Source organism: Megascapheus bottae, chromosome 2 (assembly GCF_031878675.1).
Source record: "Megascapheus bottae isolate mThoBot1 chromosome 2, mThoBot2.hap1, whole genome shotgun sequence".
Taxonomy (NCBI): Eukaryota; Metazoa; Chordata; class Mammalia; order Rodentia; family Geomyidae; genus Megascapheus; species Megascapheus bottae.
Window position 1 is genome coordinate 6429130 of NC_143510.1, and position 11066 is coordinate 6440195.

An 11066-nucleotide genomic window follows, 5' to 3' on the forward strand; every position below is an offset into this window, starting at 1 on the left:
AGCCCACTGAAATATGAACAAAGACGACTACATTTCAGTCCCAGATGTTAACCAAACTGTTATTTTAAGTTTAACATGCAAAGTTAGTTATGGAAGTAGAAGGCGTTTCTTTCATGCTTTTTAACTAGCACCTTAATATTAAAGGAGGTTTCATTTTGCCATGTCCATACATGCATACAATGTACCTCAGTCTCATCTTCTCTGTTACTCTCTCTCTCTCCCATCCCCTCTTCCCATTTATCAAAGAAATAGGAGTTCTGGGGCCGGGAGTTTGGCCTAGTGGTAGAGTGCTTGCCCAGCATGCATGAAGACCTGGGTTCAATTCCTTGGTACCACATACTTAGAAAAAGCCAGAAATGGTGCTGAGGCTCAAGTGGTACAGTTCTAGCCTTGAGAAAAAATCCAAGGACAGTCCTCAGGCCCTGAGCTCAAGCCCAGGATTGGCAAAAAAAAAAAAAGAAAGAAATAGAAGTTCTAATTGCATGTTGAAGATTATTCTTCCATATGAATATAACAAATCATATAATACTTCCACTGATTTCCAGTAACTTGAAAAAATACAGGTAGAAATTTATTATGCCTATGGTCCCTATTATTATTTTAATTCTTAACCTCAATTGTTTCTATAATTTTACGCATTCAAATATTCTACCAAAAATGAATAAGGTGAAAATATTGAATATTTCTATTAATAAATTTTAATCTTCTGTATATTTATTTAGCATATAGACATATATGATCTTATAATTAGAAATATAAATAGATGCCTACATATATACACATAATTCACATATATGTGAATATTTACAAAAGTAAACATCTGTGAATTTCAAAAAATATTCACAAATACCATTTAGAAACCTGGATATTGGCTGGCCATTGTGGCTCACGCCTGTAATCCTAGATTCTCAGGAGGCTGAGATCTGAGGATCACGGTTCAAAGTCATCTCGGGCACTAAAAAGTCCAGAGACTCTTATCTCCAATTATCCACCAGAAAACTGAAAGTGGAGCTGTGGCTCAGTAGCCTTGAGCTAAAGAGTCCACGGACAGCGCCCAGGCCCAGAGTTCAAATCCCATGACTGACAGCAGTGAGTCACATCTCTAATCCTAGCTACTCAAATAGTCTAAGATCCAAGAATCATCACATGAAGCCAGCCTAGGAAGAAAAGTCTATAAGACTCTTAACTCCAACTAACTAACAAAAAGCTAGAAGAGGAACTGTGGTAGAACACTAGCCTCGATCACAAAAGCTCAGGAATAGCACACAGGCTCTGATTTCAAACCCAAGAACATCTCAAAAGAGAAGCAAGCAAGCAAGCAAGAAAGAAGAGAGGGGGAAGGGAGGGAGAGAGAGAGGAAAGAAGGAAGGGAGGGAGGGAGGCAGGGAGGGAGAAAGAAAGAAAAGAAACAAAAACAAAAGCATACCACCCCTAGAATACAGAAATTAAATCAGGGGTTCTGACTGTCCCTGAGAAGAGAGATTGTACAATGGAGAAACCCTAGAGATTTAGCCAGTGACAATATTGGATACTGTGTGATCTGACTCCTTGCCAAAATTTCTCTTTAGAAAAAATAACTAAATTCTCAAAATCCTACTGAGCTCTGAGGATCTCAGTTCAAAGCCAGCCCAGGGAAGGGAAAGTCTGCAAGACTCTTACCTCCAATAAGCTACCAAAAAATCCGGAAGTGGTGCTGTGGCTCCACTAGAGCTCCGGTAGAGCACTAGGCTTGAGCAAAAGAAGCTTAGAGACAATAGGCAGGCACTGAGTTCAAGCCCCAAGACCAGCAAAACAACACAAAAGAAAAGAAAAAAAGAAAGGAAGAGAGAAAAGAAAGCACTTATGTTAAGACTTTAAAATGGACTTATTGGCATTCTATCAAATAAATATATAAATCAGAAAAGAACAGAACCTCGAGTGGTAAACTGGGGACACTCAAGGCTACTGCTCTCAGTAGAAGTCAGGTATTTTTCTTCCTGCTTGTTTCAGTGATTGCCAAAGCCAACAGCCTTTGAAGCAGATACATGTTTACCTCTGACGATTTCCCCTTCAAGCTGCTCTCAAGCTGTGAATATTTGTGAATTTCAGCACATATTACCCTAAACCCATAAACCCCCACAATTTTGGTGCTAACACTTGCCCAGAAGGCTTCCCTAATAACTGGAGCTACACAGGCAGCAGGAAAATTTTGGATTTTGCTTCTTGATCCAGTTCAACTGATAAACAAAGGGAAAAGCCCTGTTTTTACTCAAAACTCAACACAGAAATACTGAATTTATATCATGTTCACTTAATCCATTGTCTAGCGAGGGAAAAGCAGCTCTCTTTGAAAATATACTCAGACAGAAATTGGCTCATGTTAATTATCTGTTAATTATCTGGGTTATTCAGGAGGCTGAGATCTGAGGATCACGGTTCAAAGCTATCCTGGGCAGGAAAGTCCAGGAGACTTTTATCTTCAATTGACCACCAAAAACAAAAAAGTGACGCTGTGGCTCAAAGTGGTAGAACTTTATTACTGAACATAAAAGCTGAGGAACAGCACCCATGCCCTGAGTTCAAGCCCCACAACAGAGAGAGAGAGAGAGAAAGAGAGAGAGAGGAAGGAGGGATGGAGGGACAGAGGGAACCTTGCCTGGGTATTTGAAGGCTCATTTCTTCCAATTTTCACTAATAAAATAATCATCTGAAATAGATGAGGAAAGTGACTATTTGTGTTTTAAAAAATAACTCATAGCATAATAAATTTTATTTTATATATCAAATAAAGACTAAGTAGATAAAAATTAATATTTGATTGGGCCAAGTCTTTACCAAGCAATATCGAATTGGATCATATTTTTACACAAATTAATGATGTGGAACTTATATAACCTTTCTAAGGGTTATATAGAATAAGTTAAACTCACAGAATAGAATAAATGGGCACTGCTCACTGATGGAATGGATACTAAAAGGGCATCAGGAAGAAATGACATGTTCAATTGGACCCTCAAAGAAAGACACAATAAACTATCAACATGGAGGGATGAGAATCAGAAAACTTGGGGGGGTGATAGGAACACGAGATGAGGATGATGATGATGATGATGATGATGATGATGATGATGATGATGATTAGCCAGTCCTGGGCTTGAACTCAGGGCCTGGGCACTGTCCCTGAGCTTCCTTTTGCTTGAGCCATAGCACCACTTCTGGCCTGTTCTGTGTATGTGGTACCAAAGAATCAAACCCAGGACTTGGTGCATGCTCGGGCAAGCACTCTACCATTAAACCACATTCCAAGCCCTCCTGAGGATTTCTGTTCAAGGCTGTCACTAGAGCTCAGCTCCATGCTCAGCTTTTTGGTAATTATTTAGAAGAGTCTCTTACCCCTTCACCCACAGGTCCCAGAATAGCTCAGTTGGAAGATGTCAGAAAGATTTAGAGAATGGCATTTTGTCTTCATGTTACAGCTAACAATTTCTTCCATACATATGCATCACCAAGGAGCTGTAAATATGTCTAAAGCAGAGTGCCTGCCTTGTGGAAATTATACCTGTACAATAGATACTGAAAAATAAGCAATAGCTGTTTTGCTGTGGAGATGAATTACAGAAAATGATCCATCGAACAAGTTTTTGTGAGAGGAAGATATATTTGATCCAAACGTCCTCTGTGTCTGATACTGTGATGGATATTATCACAAGCTACAAGCCACATGTCCAATTTTACTTTGAAGTTAAAGACATGTCAGATAAAATCTGGGCATTGGGGCCGGGAGTTTGGCCTAGTGGTTAAAGTGCTTGCCTAGCATGCATGAAGACCCGGGTTCGATTCCTCGGTACCACATACATAGAAAAAAGCCAGAAGTGGTGCTGAGGCTCAAGTGGTAGAGCTCTAGCCTTGAGAAAGTCCAAGGACAGGGCTCAGGCCCTGAGCTCAAGCCCAGGACTGGTAAAAAAAAAAAGCTGGGTAAAAAAAAAAAGCTGGGTATTGTGGCTCACACCTGTAGATTTATAGAATCTGAAGAGAAACCAGAGTTATATAATCCTAGCTACTTAGGAGGCTGAGATCTGAGGATCAAGGCTCAAAGCTAGCCTGAGCACAAAAGGACCTGAAACTCTTATCTCCAATTAACCTCTAGAAAAGGGGAAGTTGGGCTTGGCTCAAGGGTAGGGCAGTAGCCTTGAGCTGAGTACCTCAGGGACAACTCCCAGGCCCAGTTCAAGTCCCATGACCGCCCCCCACACACAAAAAATATGTCAAATAAAGTGTCCAAAGAAATATAATATATATGTATATAATATCCTATTATGTTACTGTGGGAGTCACAGAGTTTCCAAGTCAATGTGGTTTTTACAGTACAGTAAACTTGATGTGTAAGAAAGAATTCAAAGTATGGTTCTACATCAAAAGCATTGATATCCATAATGTCTTTTCGATGTCATCAAGTTTTTTATCTTTCTCCTAGTGTCAAGATATGTTATATCTTATATATGTTAAGGTGGTGGGAACATATACCATGATTCTTTTTCATCGAAGAGCAAATCTTGCCTTCGTAAGTATTTTTTTCTACAGACTCGCCTGATTCTTATAAAATCTTACAAAGGAAACTGAACTGAGATAAATGAAACTGTATACCTCATAGAGACCAAATATTTGTGGGGGGGAGGAGTTAGGTTCCAAATTAATATGACTATAGTCTAATGCTCTTAGTGATAACCAGATTATGAAGAAGGTGTTAGATTTAGGTAAGGTGGGAGGAGAGTCACAATGAGTTAAGAACTTTAAGACACCAGAGAAATGTAAGTCTTCTCAAGCAAACAGCAAGAATGGGCTTTCCATGACAAAGGAGTCTCTGATGTCTTTGAGGATTAGGGTATCAAAAAATTGTATACAATGTCATAAAAATGACTCTTTGGAGATATAACCTTTGCCAGAAATCAATTTTGTGCACAATGTTTCTAAGTGCTAGCATAAAAAATAAAGTCCTTGGGTGAGAAGGGAAGTGGGGTGTTTCTCTATTCTACAACCTTGTCTCCTCACTTAATCCAGTTTTGAAATATGATTTTTTTACAAGAATCTCAGGAGAATATTTTGCCGCTTCCCAATTAATGTTTTACTCTCTGGTAGGTAGGAAAGCCTTCCATTTGAATTTATATTGTGCCTATTTTCTTAGTAAATGATTCCTTCCTTCCTTCCTTCCTTCCTTCCTTCCTTCCTTCCTTCCTTCCTTCTCCCTTCCCTCCCTCCCTCTCCCCCCCATCTCATCTTGGGACTTTGAATGCAGGGACAGGTCAGTTCACTTTTATGTCAAGAGTAGCAGTCCATGGCTACAGCCACAGCTCCACTTCAGGCCTTTTTTCTGGTATTTAATTGATGATAAGAGTTTAACAGACTTTTCTGCCTTTGACATGCTCAGTTACTATCCCTGAGCATTTTTGTTCAAGGCTGGTTTTCTATCACTTGAGCCACAGCTCCACTCTTAGCTTTTTAGTGATTATTTGGAAATAAGAGTCTCTTAATCCTTTCACCCAGCAGGTCCCAGATTAGTACAGGTGGCAAAATGTCCAAGTTTGAGAGAATGGCAGCTTGTCTTCATGTTTTAGCTAACAATTTTTTCCTTTATCTAATACTTTCATTTATGCCAGAAATTGACTTTTGCACTATTAAAACTCTTCTTTAAAAATCACTTACCTTTAGTGACTAAAGGATTTCCATATATCTATCTCTAGCTAGATCTAGGTATGGATATAGATATAGATATATCTGGTACCACATCAATCAAGACCACATGATGAACTTTAAATCACTCCTGAGTACATGAACCACAGGCACTTGGCCAAATAGTGTTTTGTTTTGTTTTTTACTTTAATCCATTTCCTTTCCCCTTCTCTGACTCTTTTATTTTTTCCCTTACTTTTACTCATGAAGATGAGTGAATGAAATGTTTGCATACCTCCCCAAATTCATGTAATCCTCAACCCCGATGTTATGGGGTGTCTTTGGGAGATCATTAGGCTATGAGGTTGTGAAACTGTTGTTTTCCACTTCCAGACCCATACTCCAAGAGTTCCACAAGTCTAGTCTGGCTAAGTACAATCAGACATAAATTGACACAGGAAAAGGCAGAAAGAGATGGATTACTTGGTACAACTAGCTGTAGTGAGTCAGTACTCCATTCCCTCTGCATCCATCTTCAAGGCATGGACATAAGCTACAGGTTAACTGTGAACAGGGAAGGAGAGCTACACATAGTCAAACACTCCCATAACTGGTGTATTCTGGTCATCAGAAGTGGCTTCAAGGGTCTGACATGTATTGGCTCAGGTTTGCTCAAGGTGGGGCCATGTTACAGTACATCCCTGCTGCCTGGGCCATGGCCTAATGTTCCAAGATATCTGCGAAGTGACTGCAAGAGAGAACTGTTCAAGGCAAAGGACGGAGATACAAAATGGAAGTGTGGAGGGTGAGCTATTTTTCTGCCTCTAGCTAGTTTTTGAACTGGGGAGTCATGAAAGCAGCTCCAATTACCTACTGTAGTTGTAGACTTCCTGAATTGGGTGCTCAGAATTCTAGGGCTCTGTGTCCTTCAGGGAAGGGCAGACAGCAAACCTGGAAGAAAGCTTTATTGGAACTTGACACCCTAAATGATGACACCTTACATTCAAGACTTCCAGACTCCAAAACAAAATCTGTTATGTTTTTTTAACTCACTTAGTCTATAGTAATTTGATATAACAGCCAGAGAAAAATCTGACACATGGACTTAGGTATTTTTGAAAAGATGGTTAAACTCACCTCTAAACTTCATTTCTCTTTGAAAATTAACCCTATTTTCTAATATTGCTTTATAGATATTATTTTCCCAAAGATGATATTTCAGTAACTTCTGGAATTTGGAGTAAACAATTTCTGATTTTGTAATCATTCATTAGTTGTTATGCCAAGAATAGTTGCATATTCTCAAATAGGGGAGAGGGATGTCTATAGAGCTGGCAGATTTGAGAACTTTTCAAAAGAGAAAAAAGAAAATACGTATTATTATTATTATTATTTAATTGGCCAATTTATTTGTGTGTGTGTGTGTGTGTGTGTGTGTGTGTGTGTGTGTGTGTGTGTTTCCTAGTCCTGAAGCTTGAACTTGGGGTCTGGGCACTATCCCTGAGCTTTTGTGCTCAAGGCTAGTGCTCTACCCCTTGAACCACAGCTACATTACCGTTACTATTGATTTATCAATGCTAGGACTCCAAATGAGGGCCTGGAACTTCTCTGCCTTAATATTTGTTGTCTGAAAAACTAGAAGCCTAATCTGGGAATCCATGTCTCATGCCTGTAAGCCTAGCTAGTCAGGAGGCTGAGATCTGAGGATCACAGTTCAAAGTCAGCCTAGGAAGGAAAGTCCAGAAGGCTCTAATATTTAATTATTCACAGAAAAACCCAGAAGTGGAGTTGTGGTTCAAATGGTAGAGTGTTAGCCTTGAGCAAAAGTAGTTCAGGGACAGTGCCCAGGCCCTGAGTTCAAGTCCCACAACCAATTAAATAAATAAATAAATAAATAATAAATAAATAAATAAAAGAGGGACCAGGAATTTGGCCTAGTGTTTGCCTAGCATTCACGAAGACCCACCTGGGTTCAGTTCCTTGGTAACACATACATAGAAAAGCTGGAAGTGATGCTATTTCTCAAGTGGTAGAGCGCTAGCCTTGAGAAAACCCAAGAACAGTTCTCAGGCCTTGAGTTCAAGCCCCAGGACTGCCAAAAAAAATGAGAAAGAAAATAGAAAGCAAGAAAGAAGGAAAAAAATCTGTTTCATGAACTATTTTTGACAGGGATGGCCTGAAGATATTTAATATCAAGGACAAGTTAGAATGGCACATGTCTTTTCATCTTCTCTTGTGGTCATGTGACATTGAAAATCAAACACCATTCTTCCTCCTCCATCAGCTGTCAGGGTTTTTTTAAAGACTTTATTAAAGTTATATTAACACATTTTTAACCCTTTGTTTCTGTACATTTAAACAATAACAAGTAGCATCACAACAAAAGTTGTTTCACACAGAGAAAAAAAATAAAGGTAATGGCACGGCATCTATTGTGCCCTTGTGGTTCAAAAACCAGGTGTAAAATGATTGGTTCACAAGCTCATATTTAATACAAATAATACAGAACCAACTCCTTCTGGAGGGCTGCTTCAAAACGGCTTCTCTCTCTCACTCTCTCTCTCTCTCTTTTTTTTTCCTTTTTGTTTTTCAATCAGTCTTTTAAAACTAAGCTATCAGAACTACATAACAGTTATGTGTATATATGTATATTTATTTTTAAACGCTACAAAGACTTTAAACAGCTGTTGATAAAAATTTTGGTAGAATCATGAGCTTCTTCTCTCATCTACATATTTAAAAGGAGAAATTGAAAATAAGAATGGGTCAAATATTGACCAATGAACTCGATAAACATCAACTCATGTAGCCACGTGGCACAAAATTAAAAGAGTACAGAACAAAAGCTTTCCAAGTAGGGGTGAGGGGAGAGGAGAGGAGCCAATCAAGAACCAAGAAAAAGCGCTCATCTCAGGCAGGGCTGACAAAGCTAAAGCTATTCTAAAGACTTGGTTACGAGGGACAGAGGCTGGGGCTGGGTCCCAGTCAGCGAGTTGTGGGAATGTAAGGAAGATGTCGATGGCTGTGCAAGTGATGAGGACGGGGATGATGGGCGACTGCAGGGCGGCAGGTGGCAGGTCCAGGGCCCCGTTGGGACAGAGGGCAGAGGCCTTGCCGTGGGCAGCCTCGGCCAGCAGGAGCGCAGGTGGCGGAGGCATCATGGACAGATGAGCCAGGGGGTCAGGCTTCAGGGACAGCGAGAGTGGCTGGGTCTGCTCAGTCTGTGACTTGGCGTCTTGGGGAGGGGAGCCTAGCAGGTGTGGGGAGGGGGGTGGCGAGTCTAGTAAGCTTCCATCTGAAGAGGGCGGCTGAGGCAGCTGCCTTCACCTTGTATGTAGCGAACTCACTTCTTTTTTCTCCTGCAGGGGCCGCACCAGTTATTCTGCTGATCAAGGCCAAAGCGCGCTGGGCATTTCTTAGGAGCGCTCAGGTCATTGGTCTCCCTGGCTGCTTGTCCCTTTTCCTCTTCTTCTTCTTCTTCCCATAGTTATCCCGTGCGGACCAGCCAGGGTACCGCTGCATGTGAAGCTGTCGCTCCTTCCGGGCCAGCTCGTAGTACTTTGCTTGTTCTTCTCTAGACAGTGCATGCCACCTTCGCCCCAGGATCTGGTGGATGGCTGCACTTTCTTTCAATGTGCACTCGGCCACATTGTGTTAATATACCTTGTTCCTTGGTGTTGTTCTTTTGTGGGGAGGGGGTTGCTACTCAACAATTAATGGAATCATCATGCTGTTGGACCAGTAGTATTTATTGCTTTAGAGGTTGCTTGTTGTACTTGTATGTTGTCTCTTTTTAAAATATGTTTTTTTTCCTTTTCTTGGAACTGTATAAAGTTTTCCCCCCCTCCCTTAGCATAAGCATCTTATATATAACAACTCATTTGTACAAGGTTTTTAAGTTTATATATAAAAATGTGTATATATATTTTTTTGTTTCCCTTTTTTGACTTTTATTTTTTTTTCTGTCTGAAACCCAGATACCGCCAAATGGACGTAAATAGTTGCATCAAGGATCAGTAGCATTAACAAAAGTTGCTTTAAAAGCCATTAAGTAAAACAAGACTTGAACTGTAGTGAGGGAATTTTAGATGCTGTCTGAGCAGCAGGGGAACCGCCCTTGTTTTGCCCCCACCCTTGAATCCTAGTCAGATGCCCTGCACCCTAGGGACATGGACTGACTGTGTGCAAAACTCTATGTGCCAAAATTCTCAGTGACTTTAGCTTTCTCCCTCTTTGATGCTGTATTTTCTGTTCATCATGTTTTGCCGTGATGTTATATAGGTAGATTTGTATGTAGTTTTAATGTCACCTATAACAAAATGTGTTTGATAGCAGATTGTCCAGAAAGCATTTTAAATGAAGAGGTATAAACCCTTAAGGGCCTAAATTCTGTATATTAGATTACTCTTAAATGAAAAATCCAGCTGCCACTTCTATGGACGTATATTACATACAAGTAGGTAGCGAACTTTAAAAATAAAAAAAAAAACTAGGCATGTTGATGTTGCAAATGCTGTATAAAGCTAAGACCTGTTCATTCAGTGCCATTGTAGTTGACATGAAGCAATTGTAAAACTGTCTCCGATTTTTCTCTGGTTTATTAAAATGCTAACTATAACATTTTTTCTCTTTTTTGTGAATACTTTAAATGTTTCCTAACAGTTGTGATGTTACTGTTCCGTTTTATGCTCTTATTCCAAGTTCATTTTGAATGGTTTGGAAGCCATTTTTGTAATGAATAAATGTCCATGCTGTACAGTTCCTGTAGCATGCCGTTCTGGATTAATAAAAGCAACTTAGTATGTGCAGAGAAAAAAAAGAATTTATTAAAGTTGATTTTTACATCATATTTTAAATGACAAGTTTAACATACAAGTGTTCAAGGAGGGAATCTCTATTTACAATCACTGGGACTTAGTATTGAGAACTTAATCACAATTAGGCTAAGGGTTTGTATGTCATAAAAACATATTAATTTATGACATAAAACATTATGTCTATAGAGTCATAGGTTTTTATGTCTATATAGTTATGTTTCTATTTCCATTACCATGCCCATAACTTTGGGTATGCAGTTATTGAGTCTTCGTTCTTGTACTCTTTGGATTTAATAGCCACATATTAAGGATACCATGCGCCTTTTGCTCCTTAGGTCTTGACTTGTCTCACTCAACATGATTCACTCTAGATTCATCCACTTCCCTGTGCATGCCATTATTTTATCTTGTCTGTTGGCTATGTAGAATTCCATTGTGTATATATACCACATTTTCTGTATCCATTCATCTGCAGTAGGGCATCTGGATTGTTTCCATCGCCTGGCTATGGTGAATAGTGCAGAGATGAACATAGCTGAGCAGGTGTCCTTATAATATCTTGGGTCATGATGTTTAGGGTAGATGCCCCATCAGCCGTCAGTT

The 11066-nt window shown here is 39.7% G+C and overlaps 1 pseudogene; it reads right to left on the bottom strand.

The window, feature by feature from the left end:
* Positions 1-8556: 8556 nt before the first annotated feature.
* On the bottom strand, positions 8557-9300 carry LOC150066308 (transcription factor 7-like 2 pseudogene; annotated as a pseudogene).
* Positions 9301-11066: the final 1766 nt, after the last annotated feature.